The sequence below is a fragment of the Denticeps clupeoides genome, chromosome 10 (genome assembly GCF_900700375.1).
Source record: "Denticeps clupeoides chromosome 10, fDenClu1.1, whole genome shotgun sequence".
In the NCBI taxonomy this organism is placed as follows: domain Eukaryota; kingdom Metazoa; phylum Chordata; class Actinopteri; order Clupeiformes; family Denticipitidae; genus Denticeps; species Denticeps clupeoides.
In genome coordinates this window covers 15,816,861-15,844,547 of record NC_041716.1, presented here as the reverse complement: position 1 = coordinate 15,844,547, position 27,687 = coordinate 15,816,861, and the positions used below count along the sequence as shown (strand labels likewise).

General features: G+C 42.1%; 1 protein-coding gene across 3 annotated transcripts in view; it reads left to right on the top strand.

The window, feature by feature from the left end:
* Positions 1 to 1,440: 1,440 nt before the first annotated feature.
* The window catches only part of LOC114798140 (metabotropic glutamate receptor 4-like), a 179,022-nt gene continuing 152,775 nt past the window's right edge, over positions 1,441 to 27,687 (top strand). For all 3 annotated transcript variants that reach the window (XR_003751028.1, XM_028993575.1, XM_028993577.1), the window contains exon 1: positions 1,441 to 1,751. The gene's annotated coding sequence lies outside the window, so the exon portion shown is untranslated. The remainder of the gene's footprint in view (positions 1,752 to 27,687) is intronic.

The window sequence follows — 27,687 nt, the reverse complement described above, 5'->3', positions numbered from 1 at the left end:
TGTTTCCACATGGATAAAAATGTTTTGTGATAGAATATTTGCACAGGTTCTTGTAGTTGCCTTCAGGACTCTATGGAATGATTTGTCAGACAGGCTCCTTCAATCACTGTGTTTAAATTTCGTTTAAAAACTCACTTTTACACCGTGGCTTTTAACAAAGTGTGGCGGGGTTCTTATACGGTGTTCTTATGCAGTGTTTTATGTGGTTTCTTATGCAGTCCTTTCTTAACTCTTTTAATATGTTGTTTTCCTGATCCGGTCCAGCAGGGGCCAATCCGGGTCCGGAGTTCGGAGTTTCATGTTGGTCCTGTGTAATGTTTCCTGATCGTGTTCACCTGTGTATGATTGTATAAAGCTACCCTGTTCGTGTCTGTTTCCCCTGTCCTGTCCACCATGTATTAAACCCCTGTTTCGTGACGTCGTGCGTATGCGTCCTTCTTCCTCGCCATGTCCAGCTATCATGAGAGTTGTCTTAAATATTTTCTGTTTTGTTCAACCCCTTGTTCAATTCAAATTGCTGCATGTTTCTCTTATTTTATTTTATTCTGTTTTCTTTTTTTCCTTAACAAACGTTTTGTCCCTGTCTGATTTAATATACAGCACTTTGGTCAGCTCCTTTGTTGTGTTAAAGTGCTTTATAAATATGGTATGGTATGGTATGGTATGTTATGGTATGGTAAGGTAAGGTAGGACCAGTGTGTATGCCTGTCTGCTTTATTTATGTCCTCACACTCCTGGCCCTGTGCCTCCCGGAAAGTGTCTCTACACCCACAGCTCTATCGTGGATCTGTCCTGCTGTACGTGGCACCTGTTGGTCCAGAAGGACGTCATTTCTCCACCGTGTGCCTCCACGCCCACGACTGAGAGGACATTGGTGTTAAATAGAAAAAGTGTGATAAAATATGTACCCCTGTGAATCGTCTGGTCGTTTTCAGCAGATCACGGCGCCCGAGCTATTAAAATCGCAGCACTAGTCGGCGCCGCAAACCTTCGGAAGCGCGCCGCGCCGCGCCGCGTGGATGGCGAGATGGACGAACGGATGGAACGGAGAGGGGAAAGTGCGCTCGATCCCGAATCCGGCCAGAAAACGGACCGCCTGCCAGCTTGTACATTTCGGGTCCCTTTACGTCTCCAATCTGATTTTACGCACCGAATAAAGACGGAGAGGAGTCGAGCCTATAAAAGAATCCCTTGAGTAAACGCTAAAGCCCAAATATTTCACGGTTCATCTGTGACCAGTGTTACGTCTGTGTCCACTTTGTAAAATTTCAGTTCCCCGTTATATTCCCGGGCTCAGGCGTATTAGAGGCTAAAACAACACCAAAATCCATTCCGAATTAAACCCCAGCCCATCTCGGATGGGGGCGTTTCTTGACTCGGGTGGGCTGGGGAAGGGGGGGGGGGGGGGGGGGGGGGGGTTCAGTATCACCCACTCCCCACAGCCACGGGCAAGCGTGGGGGCTTCCGAGAAAATTCCTCCCGGATAAAAGACTTATTTCCCGCTGCTCAGTGGGAGGTGGGCATCACAAGTTTATAAAAAAAAAGAGAGAAGGAGGCAGAAATAGGAAAGAATGAATGAATGAGAAGACTTTCAGCACCACTCGCCTGTGGACAGCGCCGCCGACTTGGAATATGGAGACGCCGCCAGACGCAGAGAAAACGACGACTGCGGGCGGCGACAGCCCGACACACAAGTTGGACGTCTGATTCGGACGGAAAGGAGACCTCTTCCTCGGAACCGACCCTCCAAGGTACGAACTCCTGTCTCTGCCCTGCGCCCAGCGCAGTACCATTGCGTAAGTTCGCTCGTTTACGGACACGCTATGTAGCCCTGAGCCCGGTTACATCTAATGTCGTGACAAATCGACGAGGAACGGACGCTTATTCAACATGCTAACGGTTTCCACCGCAGTTCCTCAAAAAAAAACAAAAAAAAAAACCCAAAAAAGAACCATCTTGCGGCGACCTGCATTGGCCATTCCCTGCGCGCATAACTCCTTCGTCGAATTACTCCACCACGACCCACCCGACCCAACAAACTTACCGGGACAGTTTCAATCCCGAGGCTTGATCGCGCGTGGATTCGTCAAAACAAATAGACATTATAATTTTTTTTTCTAAAACTGTGAATCCGCGGGATTGGAAAGCGAAGGGGACACGATGCCGGGCGGCATCACAAACAGGGACGCACACGGAACAGGAAAAAATGCATAAATAAATGCACGTTGAACTTCAATGGTCGGTTTATTGACCGTGCCGGGGCTGGACCAGATTAAACCTCGAAGGAAGCATTACGGTCCACTAAACGCTTATTTCGATCGATACCAAAATCGTGGCAAACCATGAGTAACTGCGCAGAACACAAGTGTGTGCAGCCATATTAATTACGCGTAGACAAATAAACACGGACAGTTCCTTGTGATCGAACGCATCGGGGCACTTTTTCATCACTCCGACGAGGCGGATTTTCTTCGGGCGTTTTTCGCGGCTGCGCCACACCCACCCGCGTCCTTGCGCGTTCTTCTCACCTCCGATCAGACATCTGTTGCCTGCGGACACGCCCGCGCCACTAATCTGGTCGGTGTTTATCCCCCTTCTCCCCAGGTTCTCCCCAGGTTCTCCCCAGGTTCTCCCCACCTTCCATTCATGCAGGAAGGCACGTCACCGTTCGCGGCCAATTCTGACAAACAAGCAAGAAAAAAAAAAACAAAACCGCCCACATGTTGCCCCAAAAAGTTTGCACATGTGTAAGAAATGGGATTTCAAAAGATTAGAAAAAGACGCATTTCGCACAACTGCAAGAGACAATTATTTTCCCACCTTTACCTGCAACATGACTTACCTGCTGCCTTATCCAGAGCGACTTACAGTCCCCTCCTGGAGACACTCAGGGTTAAGTGTCTTGCTCAGGGACAAAATGTTAGTAAGTGGGATTTAAACCTGGGTCTTCTGGTTCATGGGCGAGTGTGTGTACCCACTAGGCACAGTGGAATAAGTTGTTTCACTGACGGAAACACAACTAGAGTCACATGGCATTCTGAAATAGTGCAGGTTTGGGAGTTTTTTAGGTCTTCTAAATTCTGCTGAGACAGACACACTATGTGTATGCAGGTCGTCCTACAGTCTGAGATGACATTGGCGGCTTCTAGAACCTTCTAGAAATCCCATGGCGGCTCCCACAATTAAAAGACTTGCTTTTCTGCCTTAATAGCTTGCACGAAGTGCCCGTGTCACCTTCTATTAGGGCCTTTGCTGCAATATAAACAATCCTGCAAAGTTTTTTCTCCTGAATGGAAATGAAATCATTTTGGTATTGTGATTTATCAACATTTTGAAAATACTGCACAAACTCAGCACAACGCAGTCATGAAAATGTAGCTACGCCCAGGGAAATAGCAAATATTCGAAATGTATTTAACATTTGAAATTTGCCCTGAAAAAAGTAACACCTTCCCAATAAACGTCAAGCAGATAAATACAGTTTTATAAGCCAGTGTCAGATAAGTGAAGGTCCTCAGCAGCTTCAGGCTCGGCAGCATCCGGAGAAGCGCATATTTATCATGTTCCTTTGGAAAAAAATAAAAGTAGACACAGCTGACATACTGCGATGGCAGTGAAGCGACAGAAGTCCCCTTCGGCGCTGCTTTAAAAGAGTTCTGGAGTGGAAAGGAGTTGCTCCTCCTTTCACTCCTGCCAAGCTCGAGCTTGGGCCACCATGGTTTGTCTCAGTTCGCCCAGCTCCCTCCCCACCCCAACAAACAACCCCATCAGTTATGGGAACCCTGTGTGTCTGTGACCCGTCACAAATAACGGGGCCACTTTCTCCATTAGGGAAAAACTGAAAGCAGAGCAGAGTAATCAGAGGAGAGAAAAACGTGTAAACAACAGTCCTCCCCTGAGCTCGTAGCCAGACACCGTAAAGCATGAAGCTGTGTGGCACTGTGGGTGTGTGTGTGCGTGTGTGCTGTCAGACAACTCGGTAGCTAATCACAGTCAAGGACGGGAGCCGGAATGTGCCCACTGCTCCCGCCACTTCATTAGGGGCCCGTTGACACTGAAAGGAGGTGACATCTGCCGGCTCTGTGGTTAATTTTCTGACATTCGAAGCACAAACAGTGGCTTGAACAATTGTCAGCAGATAAGTTGTCATTTGAAACTTTTATTCACAAGCAATACATTTACATACGGAGCGTTGGTTCTCAAACTGGGGCACTCTGGCTCCCTCTAGCAGTACTGGCTGGGAATACGCAAGATTACAGTTAATATTCACAGCTAAAGTGTGTTCAAATTCAGCATATTGATTATTCTTAATCACCTCAGTAAATTTCAGTTAATGTCACTTCACTTTCTGTTTGGAATTCAGTCAATAATAAATATTATTCATGTTACGAATAAAATTGCTTCCCGTGTAAACTAGTTAACTTGGCCCAATACTATACTCTATTTTGAAGTTGGTCGTACTTGGAGAGCCAAATATCTTTGAGGTGGCACTGAACTCGATGCTACTAAAACATGCTTCAGAGTGCAGGGGCATAGACAGTTTAGACTCGTCCTCGCATTGGGTCTGTGCAGCAGCTGCCACACCGTCTTCAGGGAAGCAGGAAACTGCAATTAGGACAACACCCTGTAACGTCCCCGGTGTGATGCAGCTGCGATAGCATGGATCTCATCAGATTCCCCCTGCCTATGGGTACCGGAGGGTGTAGAGTCGCAAATCCATGCCACACACCAGACTCTGCTTAGTCTTCCTGGCCCTCAGCATACGCTCGCGATCAGCTGGGTGCCTCTCATTTGCATTGCATTTTCACATTCGCGTTCGTTCCGCGATTCTGTGCAGGGCGGAGGGCTATGAAGTCCGTGCCATTCGCGCTCACACACGCTGAGGAGCTCCTTGGCCACAGGTCACCTGATAACCCCCGGGAGAACACGCGGCCTCTGGCTGGTGCGATTACGGTGTGAAAAGTAGGCCCACCTCATTCCATCAACGTGCAGCGGCGTCCGGCCCTTCCCCTTGAGAGAAAGCGAACGCTCTCGTTTGTTGACACCCTAGCGCCAAGAATTGCTGTCATGTATCATAGCCGTGTGACCGCCAACGGCGTGATGCTTTGTTCCCATTAACGGGGTGGGATCTATGTTGGGCAGATTCCTATATTACTAATCGCCCTGAATGCGATTTGTACCAGGGGTTGCTACCAGTTGCAGAGGCTCGCGCTGTCTCTGGGACCAAAAAAAAAACCGAAAAGTCGAGCCTGTTAAACCCTGTGCTGTTGCAGACCTTTGCTTGTGGATCCACGGGGCAGCCCCACTTTTTTCATTAGCCTGACGTTGCGTTAGAGAGAGATGAATGCAGAAGCCTGGCCCGGGCAGGATTCACTGTCAGAGCACTCGGCTAATGATTTATGGCAGCGCTGTGCCTGGCGCACAACAGTATTGAGTGTGAACAGCGCTTGGAAGATGCCTGAACAAGACGAAACACCGGTGGAGTGTTTTACAGGCGGCTGCCTCGGCAGTCCTCAGCAGATGCTCTTTAATTCCCACAACGCAACTAAAACAACGTTCTTTTAAGTGCGTGGGTGTGGGTGGCATTACTTGGTTGCCGGTTGGCTCGTTTCCTGCGTCCGAGTGATTAAAACAATAAAAAACTGAACTCTATTATACTCCCTCAATACTAAGTTATAAAACAATACCGGACCGCAATAACCGCTATATTCCATATTTTCCTGGATATATCTCACTCAACCACTCATGGTGACCTGGAGGAGGATGGGTTCCCCTTGCTGAGCCTTGGTTCCTTGGTTTTTCTTGCCACCGTCGCGTTAGGCTTGCCGACTGGGGTCTTTGAGCACTGTTCCTATGTGTCAAGGAACGTTGTAAAAAAACGCTTTATAAATTAAAATTGATTGGTTGATGTGAAATTACACATCCGCATGTCTGATGACTGCTGCACGCTGCCTGATTTGAGGCTGATCTTACTTTACCAAACTGGGAATTTGTTCCAATTTCTAATTCAAACCACATAGGAGTGATTTTTTAAAGGGCCCAGAATGCAGTAGCCATTTATTTAAATCAAGCAGAAATATGTGAATTACAGAAAATTAATGAAATAATCTTGCTGCACACAGAGAAACAGCGCTTTCATATGCGCCCTTTCATTCTTTTTGCCGCTTTTATTAACTTTTAACTTTGATGAAATTGCATTATGTGCACCTTTGGATAGAAAAGCCTGTCATTAGTTTAAGATGACATGAATTTAAATCGAAAGTCAATGTTCTTTGAATTACAATTTCTTCCCTTTCATTAGTCTCAGAATAATTTGCTGTGGCGGACACGAATTTGGAAAGAATGCATTTTTGAAAGAAAAAAAAAAGATGATAACAAGTTTGGAAGGACTGAGACAAATTGGCAAGTCTAATGTGTTTAACCCCTTAAAACAAACCCTTCTTTATTTATCAGGAACTGAATTATTTAATGTTTAATGCAGTAGCTACATGGTTAAACAATGGGTCCCATTGTGTCTTTTTGTGACAAGAGTGCAGGGCACTTCAACTGCTCGTCCTTGCCCTCACAATTGGTTACGGTGATGTGATTATTTACAGCACATTAGACTGGGTATCAATACTGTATAGGAGTCAGAAGGGGAAGCGTTTTGCAGGCCCGCGAAGCAAGCGTTCTAAAGCAAAATCCACGTTTAAATGGCAGTAGATGCCAACAAACACGCAGCGAGGGGGGTACTGCTGCAAATGTTGATTTAAAAAAAGTGCATTGTGCATGTTAGGGGATTGGCGCGTCACAGTTTTGTTCGGGGCGTAATTTTGCGGCCGGCGTCTTACGGGGACGCGGCTGGGCCGCCGGGGAGTGTGTAATAGATTACTAACATGACAGAGCTCGTGCATACGATATCGATGGGGGGGGGGCAGAGTGGCCTACGGGGATGAATAAGAGATTATGAGGACAACCCTGTTCATTTGTTGCTGCGTTGGCACTCTGCGCAGCAGCTAGCTGGGCTCGCCGCGCATCTCACTGTGTCATAATACCAGCGGTGTGAGCCTTTGGATTGTAATTGTAACGCTCTGTCTTTGTCGTCGACTGTTTTTTTGGGTGATTTATTGAGCCTGGTGCCGGCTCGGAGGCACACATCACGCAGCGCCGGCAAGTGCCGCGGGCCCCACAACAGTGCTTCAGTGACGACGGCGAAATGCGTAGAGCGAGGGGAGTGGGGGCGGGACGGCTTCTGTAGGCACTTTCACGGATTTAATATTTATCACTGCTCTGAGAATTCTGATTTGGGATGGCATTAGATAAAGGGCAGGAAGTGGTCAGGAAATGAACATGAGAAATGGGACAAATTTGAATGCTGTTAGATTAATGTGCAAAGACATGAATGGAGAGGTGTTTTCTATATAGCGCTTTCTGCCAAAGCAGCTTCATGGGTGTCACGACCAAGACAGACGGATGGAAGACGGATGCTGAGGTTTGAAACGCACAAAAAGGCCAAGAACTGAACAAGTCCCCCAGTTCTGTGTCTGTACTGAGTCTGCGGACGCTACCGACACGTGTCAGGACACTTTATTTGACTTAGCACTTTAAGTCATAACAATGCCAATACAGACCAAAAAACTACACATAAGATATTAAATCGTCCAACTCCCCTTCTTTGAGATGAGCCACCACACCACATTCAGGTATGATGAGCCCTCAGCTTCAATGCATTGTGTTAAATAATTTATTTGACAATGGTGTATATAAAAAATCATGTAATCTCACAAGTTCTCTATATACAATTGATGAATAACAGGGAGTTAACACACTCGAGTTGTGGGAAAATGGAACATGCAGAACAAAAAAAGAATTGTGATTAATGCAAACTAACCAAAGTCCTGCATAATCAAGCAATTTTACAGAGTAATAGTCTCCACACATTTTAGGAATAATTTTTTAATAATATGAACATATTTTATCTTAGCTCCTGTTTTAAATTATTAGAGCAAAATCAGTTTTACAAATGTTTTGGTAACTATAATACGCAGCACTCAGGAATTCTAATCTCTGCTAAAATCAATATACTATGAGTGTTTTATTGATCTCCTGCATGAGAACAAGTAATACCAACTATAGCTCATACAGCACCCAGAAATGTTGCACACATTATTTTATTAAAATGTAAGCATTTTAACTGTCCTTTTTATTTACTTAAACAAACTTTGTTCAGGGCATCATATTCCCTCAACTCTGGTAGTCCAGCATGTAGCCGAGGTTCCACGGGGGTGAGTGGGAGAAAACAATATTTATTAAAATACATTTTTAAATCAAAAACCAATCGGTGGCCAATCGGTGACAGAGGCCCATTATGCTGAGGGGTTTGAATCAAGGCCACGTCTCAGAGTAGCTGGGTTGAAAGCACATATGCCGGGGAGGCTGCATGTGCGCGAGGGCCGGGAGCCGAGGAACTGGAAATGGAGAACTAAATAAAGCTGCAGCTAATTAAAAGAGTGTGAATCTGTGAACGTGTGAGCGCCATAGCTGTGCAGTGCTCTCTGGTGTGTAATTGTCTGACTGGGTGCAAGGAAAAGGGTGCAGAAAAAAAAAGTTGAAAGGGTCTACAAAACTAAATAAATAAAGCAGACGAATCTAGGTTGTCCCAGTCTTAGTTTGACGTCTCTTGACTCATTGTTCAAACATGCCTGAACCCTGATGGTGGTTCAAGTGGCTGCTGCCGCATAAGTAAATGCACGTTACAAAGCAGCGTTACAGCAGCATTGCCAGTCAGTGGCAATTGGACAACAATGGTGTCTCCTGCTAATTGCTAGTTTCCACTTGGGAAACAAATTGATGCGTTGTCAGAAGAGTCAATATTTAATGCTTTCCTCTCATTATTGTCATCAAAGCCACCCGTGGAAGATACAACAGATGTACACACCGGTGGCATTCATTTTGCAATAGAAATCCAATAAGAAAATTCGGAAAGTTCTTCACGACTCTGTTCCAGTCGTTGTGGGTTGCTTTGCTTTGCAGTTCATCCCAAACCAGCTCCATGGGGTTTAAGTGTGGAGAGTTTGCCGGCCACCCCATGTTTTCAAGATGAACATCTTGTTCTTTCATCATAAGGTAGTTCTGGTATATAGCTTAAACGTTTTGGTTCATTACATTGCTGTAGAGTGAACCCTAACTGAGGATTACTGACGTATTTTAGAGACTGTACTCAATGTCACCTTGACTTTTTTGTTATTTCTGTGTAAGAAACACCTATACTTTTATGTGTTATGATGATCTGTCACAATTGTGTTGTTAATTTTCCTTTTCTTGCTATTATGTTAGAAACAATCTGGTCCAAGAAATGTTGAGACATTTGTAGGAATTGGAAACATCAACTTTCAAGGCTTCAAATGTAATTGCTACAGAACAAGTTCCCCGTATTAGTCTGAAGTGTAGTTTTTAGTTTTTCTTTTCTTAACCTCTGGCAGTTTGCACAACCGCTCATGAAATTTCGTGAATTGCAATTGTCATTTTCCAATTAGATTATTTCTTGAAAACAAATGCATAGTAGGTGTGAGATATGGCAGGTTGATGGTTGGTCTGATTTAGCAGGTCAACACTAGTCATACATGCATTCAGAACAGGCTCAGTTAATCAATATAAGTATAGAGCCATCATTGTTGGTATTACAGAAATGTATCCATTGACTTCTATTCATTATTCTGGCATGTCTCCTCACTTATAACTCCACTGTCTCAGCCCTGGGGAATGTGAATTCATTGTATTGCTAAATTAAATGAAATGACAAGTGAAAGCGGCTTTGATACAAAGACTTGGACTCTGGATTGCTTTGTTTGGAACCCGACAATTCAGTTCATGGTTCAGATTGATGCCTCGTTGAACCACAAATGGGTTTTACCACCAGCTCATGGCAATGTCTGCCAAAGCTGTGGGCCTAACATTTGTAATTAAATGGTCTAAATTTCAAAGAGAGATAGATAGAATAACTGGAAAGCAAAAACATTTTGCAAGTAATTTACTTTGCTGAATTGGACCCCATGTCAGAAATGCAAATGGAGGATGTATTGTGCAATCTGTACGTGTTCACTTAATAGGAACAAGATAACAATGGTGTAATGAAATGCTGGACTGGTACTATTCTCCTACCAGACACCCCCAGAGAAATCTTCAATTTACTGAATTAACAGGAGAAATATAATTTGGCCATTTCCATGCCCTCAAGATGGTCCTACGAACTGAGCCCTGCCTGGCCATGTATGATAAACTTTTGTTTGCAGTCCATGTGCTCAGCAGTGATTAGAAAGCCTCCCTGCTGTTCATTAGGCACAGGGTACCATGTCGGCTCGGAGGGATGAACTGAAAGGGACAAACCCAGGAGCCAGTTACAAACCTATGGGCCGTCTAGGCAAAGAGTAGCACAGCTGAACTGTTCAGCCAAGATGTATAACGCAGAGTGAGAAATGTGACACTTGATACATTGAACAACTAACTGCTAAATCACAAACTAAAGTGTTTGTACTTTTCTTACAGTAGCTACACATCCATTCCATATCTACTGGCAAAGGAAACATAACAGAAGAGCTAAGAACAAGAGAGCTATAGTCTGAAATGTTGATCATGCTGTTACAACCTCATTTAGTTAATCAGTCAACAAGTCATTTTTTTATGTATACAGCAATTTTAAAATTGACACAAAGTGCCTCACATTAAAACAGTGCTCAATGCCCCCAGTGAGCAAACCAAAGGTGACAGTGGCAAGGAAAAACTCCCTGAATAAGAAAGAAACCATGTGAGGATGGTGTAAGGAAATTATAGCTGTCCAGTTCTACTCAAGTAAAAGTAAAAAGTACCTATATAAAAATCTACTCGAGTAAAAGCAAAAAATGACTTGATTTAGAATTTACTTTGAGTAAAAATTACTTGATGTAATAAAGGACTAGTCATAAATCCAACTTAGCACTTCATCAACACAAAAGTACCAAATGCAGGACCACAAAAGTACTAAATTCTTAATTGTATGATCCAACTACACAATAAAAAGGAGAAAATAAAGTCAAAATCAAAGTATATAAAACTGTGAAAAATTCCTTATTAACAAACTGTGCTTTTGTTCTTTCTGTAGCAAACATAAATACGTCAGCTGTCTTTACTGACAAATGAGCACACTAACTGCTGAAATGAAATAAAGTGCCCTGCCCCACAGAATACTACAGTAATACTACAGCTCTTGTTCAGTTTGAGCAATGTAATGGAATACACAGGGAAAGAAGCATATACAGTGCATCTGAAAAGTATTCACATCATGTCACTTTTTCCACATTTTGTAATGTTGCAGTCCTATTCCAAAATGGATAAAATTTTTTCCTCAGAATTCTATACACAACAACCCATAATAACAATGTGAAAAATGTTCACTTGAGAATTGGGAAATTTATTCAAAATAAAAAAAACTGGGGCAACACATGTAAATAAGTATTCACAGCCTTTGCCATGAATGTCAAAATTGAATTCAGGTGCATCCTGTTTCCCCATATAATCCTTGAGATGTTTCTGCATCTTAATTGGAGTCCAGCTATGGAAAAAAAGATGATTGGACAGGATTTGGAAACACTCACATTTGTCCATATAAGGTCCCAGAGTAGACTATTCATGTCAGAGCACAAACCAAGCATTAAGTCAAAGGATTTGTCTGTAGACGCCCAACACAGGATTGTCTCAAGGCACAAATCTGGAGAAGGTTGCAGAAAATTTCCAATGAGCACAGTGACCTCTATTTTCTGTAAGTGGAAGAATAAAAAAAAAAAAACAGGACTCTTCCTATATTTATTAATAATGGCTGTGGATCAACACTTCCCATCCTACCTGATGGAGCTTGAGAGGTGATGCAAAGAGGAATGGCCCAAACTGGTCAAGGATAGGTCTGTCAAGCTTGTGGCATCATATTCGAAATGACTTGAGGATGAAAGTGCTAATAGTGCAGCAAAAAATTATTGAGCAAAGGCTGTGAATACTTATGTACACGCAATTTCTCAGTTTATTTTTATTTTAAAATAAATTTGCCAAAACCTCAAGTAAACTTTTTTTAATGTTGTCGTAATGTGTTGTTGTGTGTAGAATTCTGAGGCTGTAACAACAACAAAAAAAAAACTGATGCACTGTAAATAGTTTCTGGATGCTATTCTACTCACTGCCACATGCTTTCAAGTTTAGGCTACATTCACTCAGCATTGAAAAACTGGTGCAAATTATTTGAGCGAAATTCTCTAAAAACAAAATGTGAATTTAAAACAAAAGACGCTCGGAGCATCATTGTTTTCATCACAAGCACCTGAGCAAAGAATTCCAGGACCGGCTCTAGGACCCAAAAGATATGCCTTGTTCAACAGTGAGGCGCCTGGGGAGCAGTGTGTGGGGAGCAGTGTGTGACACCTCGGCAGATTCGATCCTGCAACCATACGATTGTGAGTCTGCTTCCACACATGCTAGGCCACCACTGCCCTCATTTTAGATTACAGGTCTACATGCAACCATAAAAAATTCAGGGCAATGTTGCCCTTTTAATGTTTGCGTGACATGGCAAAACCCAGGACTTACTTACACCCTGCCAACCGTGAAAACACTCTTGCTCACTGTACTCTAAACCCCCCAGTCATTATCATGAAAAGTTGCCCAGCTCTACCCCGATAAACCTCAGTTGTTAACCGACAAACTGCAGTGCAGCTGCAACTGTGCCAGTTCCAGCAGTCTCCTCAATCAATTTGACAGCAGTAGGCACTTAGCATGGCCTCCAGTGAACCACAGCTTCCAGGCTACGAACTTGCTCGTGACCCTGACCCATTAAATTACCAGCAATTATTTCTGTGCTCAGGCATTTTTTTTCTCCCTGTGCACAATCGCTGGACGTATCTTATCGTAAGCCCCGAGATAGGCCGGTTATACAAATGAGATCGGAAGACTCTCTGAGTATCGGTCTTCATTAAGAAGGCTCCTAAAGAAGTGCTCTATTAGGTCCCAATCAAAGTGTGATGACAGCGAGCCTGTCCACAAGTAGAGAGCGGCAGTGTGTGAAAAACCTTAATCATTAACAAGGGCCTCCAGCGACACAAGGCTTTAGTCAGGCCCAGCATTAAGATGTCACATTTATGGAATGATGAGGCCTGTCTGCCGGCCATTACACTTTCAGCCGTGGAAAGCATGGCGGGTGCCTGAGCGCCGCTTGGATTGCCCAGTCTCGTCAATTATAATTGCATTTTGGGAGAAACAGAAGTTGCGGTGAGACAAATGAACTCATTTTGTTTCAGGTAAGGAATTGCGGCCAAAGAGGTGATGAATTGCATGGCCGGCCCGTCCAGCCACACACACACACACACACACACACACACATTCGGAACCTCATGTGTGTTTCTCCTTTTCCCCTATTTTCAGTTGTGCTACTATAACACTTCATCTATAATGTTCTGTACTGTGGAAAGGCCAATTTGGTTCCTGTACAGTATTCTTTCATTAATACATGTCTGAGGCACGATGCACTTGAATTTGTCATTGACAAGTTCTGCCAATTTATTATGGATATGTAAAATATCATGCAGCACAAAACTTAAGGCCCACTTTCAATCATAATTGCTTCGTTTAAATGAAAAAAAGATATATTGTCTTTTTGCGGCACCGGCCGAACAAGCGGGGACAGCCGCACCCTACATTTCCTGTACCAATTAGAGGCTGCACGCACTGTTGTGGATCCTGGGTGACAAAGGACAGTGTCTCTGGAAACCATCCTGTCATCACAAACCGAGCCAGTAGCTCTTGAGCTCTACCAGGCTGGACCAGCCACTGGTGCCAGGGTCACCCGCTGGTAACATTGTGCTCCACTAGGCTCGGTGGCTCTGGCTTTCAGCAAGGGCGGCCATGAGGAGATAATTAGTGTGATTAATTACCCTGGCCTTCAGAGGCGGCCAAGGTAATTAATAAACGAGTGGCTAAATATTTCTCGATATCAAAGCAACAGAAGGCTCATTGTTTAAGCCGGTGTCTTGCGTAGGGTCTGTCCTGATCGGCTTGTGCAGGCGGCCCTTGCAGTCAGGCCGGCTTATCTGCCGGCACCACATTACACCAGTGACAAAACCTGTTCAGCGGGGGGAACGGACAAGGTTGTCTGCGTGTCTGATGGTAATCGTTGTGGACGTTGCAAGCGAATGAGAACAGGAACTTGTCTGATCGATGATAGGGGCTGAAAAGGCTTATGATGTGACAAGAGCTTAGCAACTGGACACCGGATCACACATCAAGCTTTTGCAACATGTGAGCAAAGTCAAAGTTTAAGGGTACTGTGGCATTGAAATGCCTAAGCATGGGGCTTGTTCACTAGTGTAAGGTCAAAGGTGTCCTCAACATTTACATAACTAGATAAAGCAAGAAAGAGCCATTTGGTAGTTATCTTTATCTTGAAGAGAAGCAAACCACTCTTTTATTTCTGTCACCAGAACATGATCTTTCTTAAGCCAGTAGTTAAAAAATATTAGTTAGCTATTTTAAGTGGTCTCTTTAAATTATGGCAATGCTAAAATATTGGGTGCGACAGATTACTTTCATTTTTATAGTATAGCCAGTGTGCATTAACACCATTAAAGAGTTTTTAAAACTATTTAATTATGAAAGTCTTGTGAACGCGTTTGACCTTATGAACTTACACCAGCGATCAAGCTTAGCACATAACATTTCACATAGCGCCTGTTTAGTAATAGTACTCTAAATTTCTTTTCTTCTCATCGGTCATGTGATGCATGTGTCTGCAAGGAGGCAAGCAGAAAACCCACCAAGAATCCCCTGACCTTTTTAAACTGGTTGCTTTATGGATGGAATGAAGGATCAGGGCTATTATACTGACATGTTTAGTTGATTTTTTTGATTCATCAAGACATACTGTAGACTAGATTGCTCATGTGTTCCATGCTGAGCCCTAAGTGGCATCCCAGGGATCAGAACTGAGGGTAACAGTTGGAACATTCATCTGGAACTTCTGCCATACCCTGAAACTTTATCAGAAATCAAACAGGCTTTTTAAAAAGATTAGGAGAGATAGTGTTGATTCACACTGAAGAAAGTTCATAATTCACACAGTGAGGAACAATTAAACAGTTCATCTTAGAGTTCACTTGCTCATTGCACATCTGCTAATGTTTTGTGCTCATAGATTATGCATATTATTGTATTATTTTGCTAGAAATTGAATGGGAAGGCATCACAAATTCAAATAAAAAACTTCAGAATATATGTGTGTTTGCTATAGTACACACTTATAGTATTACACTTAATGCATGTTAGAGTTTCTGGAAATGTTCCAAAGGTTTATTCATGGTATATCACAATTCACACGGGATATGTTTGAGGAGATTTTTTCGTTTGTATGGTGGTTCGTATAGATTGATTGTTCTGTGTGGGTAGGCTCTGTTTATGCTATGTAAACTGCTAGTAAGTCCTGAATTAATAATAACCTGTTTTCTCAGCACACAATACTAAAATTAAAGGTTCTGTTGTAAATATTTGTAATGTAGACACATTTTTGTATTATTTGTAAGGTGATACAGAATATAATTCATTAGGTTTGAGATTTAAAAGTAAGAGTATTAAAAAGAAAACAACTAAAGAACAAGTTGCGATTTGCTCAACTTTGAATATAAAATATCTGAGCTATACTCCACCCTATATTGCAGACAATGCCCCATAACATTATTGCACAACCATAGAATGTTTTCTTACAGAACATGTTGGGATCTTTATAAGGATCAGCTACATGTGATTGTCATTGATTGATATGGGGGGGCAAACCAGACACATAACAATTAAGGGCTGTGTAATAAAAAAAAACAGAGCTTCAAAACAGAACCGAAAGACAAAAAGAAGAGAGTTCAGCAGTTACACACTCATTCAAACCTTCACCTGGGAATACAAACAGCATTTTGTCAGGACAATGGTAAACAGGACAAGATGAGGAAGAGGTGATCACAGGGAGGTCAAAATATTGTGGTACAGGAGTGGCGGCCCTACTCTGTGGTGAAGGGGTAGTAGTGAAAGTGAAGTGATTGTCATTGTGATAAACAGAAAGCACAGCACACAGTGCACACAACAAAATGAGCCCTCTGCATTTAACCGGTCCCCTGAGGGAGCAGTGGGCAGCCATGAAAGGTGTCCAGGGAACAGTTTGTGGGGACAGTGCTTTGCTCATTCAAACCAGCAAACTTTAGATTATGGGTCCACTTCCTTACCCGCTAGGCTACCATTGTTCTTACGCTAAGGCACATTTTCATGACCATATGTACTCTGACATTTCTGTGCAAATGTGAATAGAAAAGGCAAGCACAAGGCTGCGGCTGCGGAGGTGCTGGAATATGGAAGCAATGCATGCAATACCATGTGGTTCACAACTCAAGGCAAGCAAAGATACTATAAATGCGCTATTAATAAAAAGGTTTCTCTTGTGATGGGAGCTATATATTTCATGTTATACATTCAACTGTTAATCAGATTTTAATGACTTTATATGAGTGTCTCCACGGGGACTGTCCCTGTAAATACTGATTGTAAGTCACTCTGAAAAGGGCGGCTCATAAAATGTTGGCTGATACCCCACTTGGTGTGGGCGTGACAATTATTTCTGTTCCATGAAGAACATATTTCCATATCAGCTCCCAGAATGGGCCCTTCTGAGTCCACATCTTTAGTACTGTTTCAAGCACGTCACGGCCAGAGGTCCTCTTTTTGGATAAGTGTCTGCTGCCCACATCTAGAGAGAGATCACAGCCACATGCAGTGTAGGGATATGTTCAGTGCTTTGAAGCTCTAAGGGCCTCACCCAGCTGCCAGTTTAATGGATTGGGCTCCTGCTTTTCATGGATGCCTTTGGGACCGAGCGATCAGCTTGCTTGAGTTAAGAGTTTGCGAAGTCTGAAGTACTCAGGCATACACACGTGTTTGCTTTTTTACTCCAGGAAATAGCTTTTATGTCCCTTTTATTGGCTCCTAGAGGCTCAAACTGCGCCTTTGTGTAAATACACAATGCAGTCAATGTACTTAAAAACATGGACTATCACAAAAACAAAAAGTGCTGTGCTGAATCTCGGATGTGATTATCAAAGAGTATGAGCACATTTATTTTGGAAAAAAGAGTGAAAAGTAGGCATGTTAGCATGAGAGACGTTGAAGGTTGTGATGCAGACAGACCATTTGTTCATTTGTTTTAAGTGTTTTATAAAAGGATAATTGCTTTGTTAGTTCCACTCTCTATTGGGAAGGCAAAAAGTTCAGCATGCCTTTAATGCAGATCTAAGAAAGGACTGGTATATCTGCACATGGAGTCCAACAAATGTATTTGAGGTAAATCTTATTTTTTGCTGTCATTGGCTACAGACTCTGCATGTTTTATTAAGTAATTAGCAGAATTAATTCAGTACAGTACACTTTTGGAGTTGCATGATCACATGACTGATGTTGTCACAGGCCTTGAAACATTAATTTACACTTCTAAAGCTGACAGATAGGGAAAGGGTTGGGAGTTGACTGTCATGCCTACTGGGAGGTTTCTCAATTAACACACAGCCACAGGGCCCTACCAAATCTAACTATTTAAGGTCACAACATGCCACTGTGTGTTCTTGGTTGGTGCTCAAATACTGTAGTTTTTGTGATGCATTTATTCATTCATTATGTGAAGTCTATTGCATGCATGCACAGAAGCCACAGTTATTTGAAATATTCATGCACAGACTACAGATTTGATGGGAAATTCTGTTAGCTCTGCACGGCCATGTTCATGTACTAAAATGGCCTTTTGGTTCATGGAATGTCAGCCTGTCAAAAAACATGAATAATATACTAAATTCACAAGTTGATTGTTTAAGTATGACCATTTATCCATAAGTAGATCTTTTAGTCATTGTAGTCATTCTATAGTAAACAAGCAAATACATAAATAAATAATGTTTTTTGCCAGTGGGAGTCCAGACGTATGTCCTGCATAGCTTGTGTCTGACCATGTTAGAGCTTTGGTGTGGAAGATGACACTTCTGAACAGTAATAATAATGCAGCGCTGACTTCCCCAGCGGCAGTGCCCAGTGAGGATGTTAAGCTGCAAAAACATATTCCCATAAAATAAACAAATCTGCATTGCCCTGGGCTCTGTTGCATCTCACTGTGCTCTGTGTCTGCCACCAGCTGATGTGCCGGAACTGCTGCAGCAATATTTCACTTCCAGCATCCCATTCCGGGAAGAACATTAACACATTCGGATTTAGCTCACAGTCAGCCTCTCCGTCCAGCGTTGCTGCCCATCTGGACCAGCCACCAAGATAAATGGCCAGAGGTGTGTATCTGATATATGTAGGGCCAGTTTCACAACTTTTTTTTGGGAAAGTTTCACTTTTGCTTAATAACAAATGGAATTGAAGCACTAATGAGTTTATTTTCAACAGCTGCCAAAAAAATATAAAATCCCATCATAATGGTGTATGTCCTAGATATGTGGTGAGTAAACAGTCAGTTATTGAAGTTGTCCTGTTAAAGGCAGGAAAAAAAAAACGAGTTCAAAGATTTATTGGTAGATAGATTGATAGAGATACATTATTTATCCTGAAGGAAATATAAATGTCAAGTAGCTATATAGAAAACACACACACAAATGGCATACACACATACATACATACTACTTCTACTGCTACTACTAGATGTCATTGCCATTTAAAGTCTTATTGCAATGATCACCAATGTGCTCATTTCTGCTGCAGACAAACAGTCAGCATTCCTTAACCCTCCGTTGAGGACATCAAGGTCATTCCCTCTGGAATTTTAAATCAAGTTTAATTTAATTTATTCATGAAAAATATAATTTTCCATACATTAATGTTGCTGAAGGGACCGTATTGTGCTCAGCATTAAAAAAAATCCTGTCTTTTTAGTCAGTGTTAATGTATGGGACGATATGGCAGTAAGATGGAACATGGACAGAAAACTGGCTGGTGGAGGCAGTGTAATTCTGTGTTCTTATGGCAACCTTGGGCCCTGGAATCTTTTTCACATGAGCCACCAGTCTAGATTGGTACCGATCAACAGACAGACCATCAAGGCAATGGTATGATGTTACTGGTCTCTTCCAGCAGTGTAATGCAGAGATTGCAACACAATATGCTGGAAAACAAAATTGAAATGTGAAACGTTTTTTGTTTTGGGTTTACCAACAACAGAAGATGTGTGGTTTTTGAAACTGATGTAGGTAGTAGACCTTCATCTCACAAACCACGGACCAATTGAGACGGAACCTCCTAGACAAATGGGCAAGATCAGGAGAGAACGGAACTGTTCAAGGTGACCAATGTCAGTAGGCTTATAGAGCTTTTATAGGTTGCATGCTTACCATCAGCAGGGCAATCCACACATCATCACACACCCTGCTGGTTCTGAGAACCACAGTCAATTCAGTGTACTCCAGTTGCAGTGAGGTACCCAGATCTCAAATCAATGGATGACGTTAAGGGATGAGGTGCAGCAGGATGCTCACAGTTTGAATCTGGAATATCCGGATATTTCCTGGTACTCTGGACCCGGATTTCATCTTGTGTTACCCTGATTGTTTCTACCTGTTATGATAAGTATAAATGTAGCCTTGCATGTCCCGTCCTCATTCGGTCATTTGTCTTTTATCTGTGTTTCATGTCAGTCTAAGGCCATCTTGCCATACTTTTTTTAATTAAATTTCCCTGTGTGTGAGTTATACGATTGCGTCCTCCTTCTTCCCCTGCCATCAGAATGAAAGAACCAAAACGTAGACACAGCCGACTCAGCCCCGTGGCCAGTTGTGAAGTCTTGGCTCTGCCTTTTGCCTGAATACGTTCCCGGTTTCCTCCTGTGGACCCTGATTCCTCGTCTACTTGTGGGGTTGTGTGTGTTCCGCCATGGTGGTGGAGGTCAGGATGTGTTTTCTGCCCAGCAGGATCCCGACACTCACCTGGTTCCCAGTGGGGTCGCGTATGCTCCACGATGCTGTTAGGATCCGGGTGGAGTTGTGATATAATTGTGGATGTCTGCCTCCCTGTTTCCCTGTCACTGGTTCTGACCAAGGCATGCAGGAGCAGTCTCAATACAATAAAAACTAAAAAATTAAATATATGCTTCCTGTGTTGGTCAGGTCAACAGAATTCATCTGTTCCCAGAGTAATTATCTAGGCTAGTGTTTCTCATAAGGCCACTGTAAGCAGCCAGGGGAGCTGTAAGATAATAAGAAATTATTTTAAAAAGGCCTACATTCACAGTGGGCCGGTCAGACATAAAACAATGAAGCAAATGTTGTAAAAGGAAGGTTGGAGGCTCTCAGTGTTAGTAGTCAACTATTGGCCACTGTACTAGTATTAATGCTATTTTGCTTTACTACTTGTTGTAATACACAGGTATAGGTATGAATGCTAATTAATTGAGCTGCTTTACTTGAGCAGAACACTATTTTTTCATTAGGTGTGAAAGAATTTTGGAAATAATTTTCCTATTATGCTTTAAAAGGCTGACATCTCATCCCAGTAATCCTGTCATCTAAATTCAATCAAGTTTCCTTGCCGTCTGATGCCTTTGGATGAAAGGCCAAATCAAGTCCATTGTCTACTCTTATCTTGTCAGAGTTTAATAACTATTTGATAGCTTCATATCCAGTCAGTTGGGGCCTGAATGCAATTGCCACTGATTTATAATTTTTAAAATATTTTTTTTGATGAAATACGACAGGCCAGTAATATTGCTGGTTTTTATCGCTTAATTAAAATGGCTGATCAGACCTTTGATAAACATAACAGGCAAATCCTCTGGAACTCTCAGTGGTTATGAACTTGCTGGGCTTTGTGTGCGTAGTTCAAATAGACAGTGATGGATTGGTGAAAATTGTGGCCTCTAATAAAGCAAACAGTCAGTTCAAATGAGGCCATAAATCAGATTAAGATACGAAAGCAAATTTATGTCATGGTCCACACAGAGACATCTACAATGGTAACTACAAATAGTATTAAGTGTAAAAACTAATACTTTAGATGGATGTATTTGTACATAACTTGAGCATTAAAGTCATTTGTTTCATTGGAAAGAAAAATACATTTAAAAAAATGGTTGGAAGGTAGTTAGCTAATTAGTTCTCCTCTCTACAATATATAGAAACCAAGCAAGCAATCTTCTTCAGCTATTTAGCTATTTTTTTTAAATCCTGAACACATACATGAAATGACATTGGCCCATAAAGTATGACTTTCACAGCACTTATATTGGTCATTTAGTGTACTTAGTTAGATTAAAACAGTTAGAGTGTCCCAATGAATTAAACACATTATATTGAAAAGACTGGTGACATCAACTTGATATTTAATAAAGTAAAGTAAGGTTTTAAACAGGATCAGACCATTTTTTCACATTGCATGGTACATTCTTATCTGTGACTACTAGTTGTCACAGTTAACATTTTACAGATCAAAAACTACCACGCATACATTTCTAATAACAGATTAAATTCCATTGCTTGAGTGAAATAGATAACAAGAGGAGGCGGTACAAGGTGTCTTAATGAGGTGTTCTGGTGAGAATGGGTGCTGTTATCAGGCCATTTGCATGGTAATGTCATATTAATTACCACCTCCCCAATGAAGGGCTAATTGCAACTGGCTAAAAATAATTGTTGTTACCCAAGTTCATTTACAGAAGCATTTAGAGAGCCTTTTACTTATAGAGCGATATTTAACAAAGAACACAATAAGTGCACAACATTCACTACATGGCTCTTTTATGGCTCTTTCTTCTTTCTTAAACATTGTAAAAAACTGTAACTCATTTGCACACCTTCACCCTACCAGTTACACATATTTTATGTTAAAGACGTAAAAGTGTAATACTTGGTTATGTTTGCAATATTTGCATATTGGTTCACTGTTTACTTGCAACATTTGCAATACTGTGGTCTGTAGCAGTTGCAGAAAGCATTTCACTGCACATCATACCGTGTATGACTGTGTATGTGACAAATAAAATTTGAATTTGAATTTGATTTACATAAATTGCACTGCAGTCTATATACCTCTATTCTTCCAAGTTCATATTCAGACATAGGTCTAATAATTCAGTTTGACTTTGTTGAAATGGGCAATTTCATGAAAATCTAATGCCTAGACCTTTTGTAAGAAATAGCAAAATATCCCAGGTAAAAATTATACACTTCTCCAAAAAATAATTAAAAAATAATAACGCAAACAACATGTAACTCCAAGTCAATCTCACTACTCAAACTGTCCACTCGATAGCCTAACAATATTATAAATGTTTAGTAATTGCTTTAAAAAATCTTTAAATTATTAAAAAAAAATAGCTCGTAAATCTAGACACTGGTGGAAAATTGAACATGTGGTCATTTGGAAGGGGAAAAATAAAAGCCCTGCATGCTGCCTGGGCATCGAGCAGATTCCAAAAGTATTTGGCAATTGGAACAATAAAAGCATGAAAATCTCCTGGTATGAATCCACAGCTGAGTGTCACATGCAGAGCCACAAACACACACATGCACACACAAAATCTTTGTTAATCCTTCTCATTTTTAAGTGCACAGGTTTATTTTGGGTTTCTGGTGCATAAGACAAATTTGAGACTAAAAACAGAGTAAATCAAAAATAGATCGAAACACCAATTGTTTGGTTTTGCCATTAAACAGCATAGAATAACTCACCTTTGAAGTCTTATTTTAGTCTGATGAAATCGTACACATTTGTCAATTACAATCATTGTCTCTTGAATACATGCATGTAGTGCAGTGGGGCACACCGCTGTGTACATTTACATTTACATTTATGGCATTTAACAGACGCCCTTATCCAGAGCGACTTACAATCAGTAGTTACAGGGGACAGTCCCCCTGGAGCAACTTAGGGTTAAGTGTCTTGCTCAGGGACACAATGATTTGAACCTGGGTCTTCTGGTTCATAGGCGAGTGTGTTATCCACTAGGCTACTACCATACCCCCTGTGTAAACGGCTGTACATGCAGGATGCATCAGTTTTGCAACTGTTAAGTGAACTGTTAAGGGGTGGTAGTAGCCTAGTGGGTAACACACTCACCTATGAACCACTACCATTGTGTCCCTGAGCAAGACACTTAACCCTAAGTTGCTCCAGGGGGGGACTGTCCCTTTTACATTTACTTGCTGTAAATGTAAATTCAAGATGCACTTCCCCATATCTTTGCTCATTATCAGAATAAATAGGCATACATAGGTCTTTGTCATTTACATTTAAACATGGCTCTGAGGGTGATTATCTTGCATTGTTGATCACCAGGACATTCTCTTTTCTGCAGAGCGGGTCACACGGTTTAAGACACAATGCTTGGTGATTAGGTTTAGGAAATCATACAACAATTAGCACAAGTAAGTAATTAGCACAAAGGGGATATTCATCTACCTGCGACCTACAGGAATTTCAGACAAGGCTGTTCCCATACCTTCACCACAGGCTGAATGTGTTCTCACCTTGTTTAGACTGATTACTTTTCTGCATAAAAGATGTCCTGGCTCATTAACTGAGCCCCTGAATTTCCATCAATAATTCAGAGGCGACAAGTCAGAGCAGATAGATTGGTCAGCCTGCTGTTTCTTTAATGCACCATTACTAACACAGGTTTAGAGAACAAGACACAAGAGCCTAAAAACGTAGAGGCCAATCGCTAAGAGGATCTGATCTGCATCACTAATACTTGTCTGTAACCCAGAAAATGTGCAAACTTTCAACTCATGTCTCATCATGGAGCAACATGGAACTTAAAAGGCACAACAAATTGGGTAAAAGTTAAATAAAAAAAAGACAAAAAATTAGATTTCGTAATCCAGCAACCACCTACAAGGACGAAAAAGTTTGTTGTTTAATTTTTACATAATTTACTTCAAAAATCCATTTGCACTTACTACAAACTTCTGGCAGAACAGCTCTAAGGCTGGACATCTGTAACATCATAATAAAAAATCCACATAGAAATGTCAATAGATTTATGTGCCCAGTTAATTGACCAAGTTATTTAATACCACTCAACACTCTTTGTTTCATGCAGTTACAGCTGCATTAATGATAACTGCATTAAATTATTGTGCAGATTCTTGAGGTGTTAATGCTATGTGATAATTGCTGAGACACGTGGCACCCCTGCCATCATAAGGTGAATTTAACTTTGGAATCCATGGGCTCAATTTGGCAGTAGGCACAGTGCAAGATGCAGACATGTTTCGCTACGTGCAAAACTAATTTTGAATCACAACGCTAGGCATATTCCTAATTACAGGCAGGACGTGGGAGGCAAGAGGGATGATCATGCAAATAAACTCGCCAGGTGGGAGTGGATATTTAAATGACGTTGGCACAAGGCTCTGCTTTTTTTAAATTAGTGCCCCATATGCATGAACTAGTGCTGTGATGTCCACTACATGTTCCTGCCTTAGATGGCCGAGACAAATCAGGGCCCTGTCATTCAAAGGGCTAATTATAGGTCTATTGCATGTCATTTTCATAAATAGTGCTAGACTGGAGTGTTCCATCGCTCTGCGGCTTCCTGAGCTGCAATCGATGCCCGACCCCTTTCATTCTCCCAGGGGAGTTGCTCACCGGGAGCAAAGTCCACCAGGCTCGATGAGGCTGGCATTTCCCCTTCAGCTCAATGACCAAAGGAGAGCCCAGGCTTGACTCAGCCCCCCTGGGTGGCTAATCCAAGTGTAAAAGCCCAGAAATCATACAATTCATGGCGTGGCACTCGCCTCCCTCGACAGCCGCACACCCAGCTGAAAGTCTGCAAGGAGTCCTCTTTCTCACGCCGAGATTACGGTGGGTTACTTATCATCTTTTAAAATGGTATCTTCCTTTGGTAATTCAAGAGTCTCGCTTTGTTTACTCTAACTGGTGTGTAAGATATGAATTGAAGGGTGAACGAAAGCATAATACTCTCAGAGGAATAAATCCACGCCACACACACAGCTGACAAGACGAGTCGCAATTGCTAATGTAGCCTTGACAGCATCAGTATGAGTCCCTCTAGTTGACCGTGACAGTGGCAGAGGCCGAAACTACACAGTGCCGAGAACGAAGGTTCTGCCAGGCTAAATTGGGTTCCTCTCTGTTGGAGTAGTAGTGCAGGGGGCATAACAGTGCGCCGGGTCACCGCTGGCCATCTTCCATCAGGCAAAACCAGCAGCTCACTGTCAGACCAAGAAAATGGTCTATTTGCCCACGAGCACCTTGCCTCTTTTTGTGGAGCTTCTAAAACAGGCCTGTTACTGTTCAGATAGAGGTAAAAATCTCCAGAGAGCATCGCTGGTGCTCCTACCTGACTCAGGGTGACACACAGATGGCTTCAAGCAGATGGCTTCCTGCTTAATTATACACTTCTTTCAACCAAAAAAACAAAAGTGCAAAGAAGAAGGCACTTTTTAAGATTATGTTCTTTACTTATGTCACTTTGTTAGGCTGTTGGCACAAAAATGTAAAACACCCATTAAGAGAAATCTCCGAATTGTGCTTGTAAAAATGAACAGCCTCCTTTACATAACTTCACCAGTACTGTATCTGGGCAACAGGTCCTAGCCACTGTAACTCTGGCTGTCAGATCACGATGAATGCTGGTGGAGAAAATGTGTCTAAAAACTAGCATGCATTATTAAGGTAAGTACTAAAGGCTTTGCACAATGAGCTGAAACTTTAATTACAAGATGGCACATGAAGGTCCCAGAAGCTCATACTGCGCTTGTCAGACACTTCAGACTGTGCTGTAGTAGTCGTAGCCGATTTGCTCAGAGGCAAGATTGTCAAACTGCCCATACTGGTGGTGATGTAAACTTGGAATGGACCCTTTTTCGATGAAAGTTCCAAATATTTTTACTTGGCTGTCGAGGCGCTAAAACACAACAGCAACACGCGTGTGGTGTGTCAAAAATGGGCTTGTGTTTTCTTTTTTTTCTGACCAGATCAGGTCCACTCCTTTCTCCATTTCACTCATTTCAGCTTTAGTCTTATGAATTTCTGGTTGTTCATCCATTGCAAAATTATATTTTTTATTATATATTTCTTTCCATATAATGTAGGTTCATAGGCAGCACAACCAACAGTGGTTGCCTAGCAGTTAAGGAAGCTGCCTCATAATCAGAAAGTTGTCATGGCTGCTATTGCTCACCAAGGGTGATGGTTAAAAGCAGAGAACACATTTTGTTGTGTGCACCATTTGCTTGTGTGCACCTGCTGTGGAGCAGTTTTCAATATTATAGCAAACCATATTGATATCTTCTGGTTGGCTTTTTTTGGGGTGGGGTGGGGGGGTGGGGCACTATATTCCCAGCAGTTACACTGAGCAATACTAAACAAATACTATAAACCTTCCACAAACAACCCATTACCACGTCAGTGGAAATGCTGTGTTGAGAAATGTTCTACAATCAGCAGTGGTTGTTCTTTTTTATAAACTCATTAATGATGAATGAGTACAGATGCTGATTTTCTGCATCCTGTGCCTGTCTAACCTCAGTGATTCTTAAAGAAGTTGAACCAAGCAGATGGGTCTGATGCATCATTCCTTATAGTCACTACAGAAATGCATCCATAACTGCTAATCCAAAAAACATGCCTTGTTTGATTCCTGCTGAGATTGTCATGAGATCATGAGATGTTTCCATATCTAAATGCTGTAACACAAACTAGCTCATAATAATAAACTAAGTGTCATTGCACTAAAGTTCACTGTTTACATTTATGATACTGTTAAGTGGCTTATAACATGAGAATGAGCCATGTTAGAAAAAAAATCAAACATTACCATAAATGTAAACAACGAACTTCTAAAATTTCACGCTGTCTCCGGCAGGACACACGGGCAAGGTCCACTCAGGCTCTACCTGATGGCCCTGACAGCCTACTGACCAGTCACAGTAAAACCACTGGCACGGACCACCCAGGGTATGCCCTGCGGCTGCACAAGCAAACTGACCACACACCATGAGCACAATACTCACACCAGGCACTCTCATACCACACACACACTGACGGACAGACAACAAGACCGGACCCGGAACACTGGTGCAGGAACCCCTTTAAAGGAAGCAAAAGGGGAAGGAGCTGAAATCAGTGTCTCAGGACTGGCAATGGCACCCAGCTCGTGCTGGACGCCGGAGAAGATCCTTAAACTGTGAGATCTGCACCGTCCAGTCACCTCAGCCATGTTTCCAAATGAAAGGTGAGATTTTCAAAATGGCAATAAAACACAATCTCAAAATTACCATGTTTCTATATAGTGATGCACGAGTAAACATGTTTGATTTGCCCTCTGTCCAGACATATTATGCCATGTGTCTTGGAATGTCATGTCTCCTTTGCAGTTGTGCAAAATATGCCTTTAAAAAGAAAAGAAGCTATAAAATGAATAGAGCTGTGATGCTATCCAGTTCACCACACAACATTTTACCACATAGTAGTTTTGGACATAATATGTCAAGCAGAACATTGCTTGTACAGTATACTGGGTCAAGGACAGTTAGTTGGGTTTAAAATAAAACCATAGCTCCACTAAACTACGCATGGAAACGTACTGATGCACAAGGTTTATTGCAGAACCGAGGCTGGACAACACACACACAGACACACGCACAGACAGAATGGACAGCT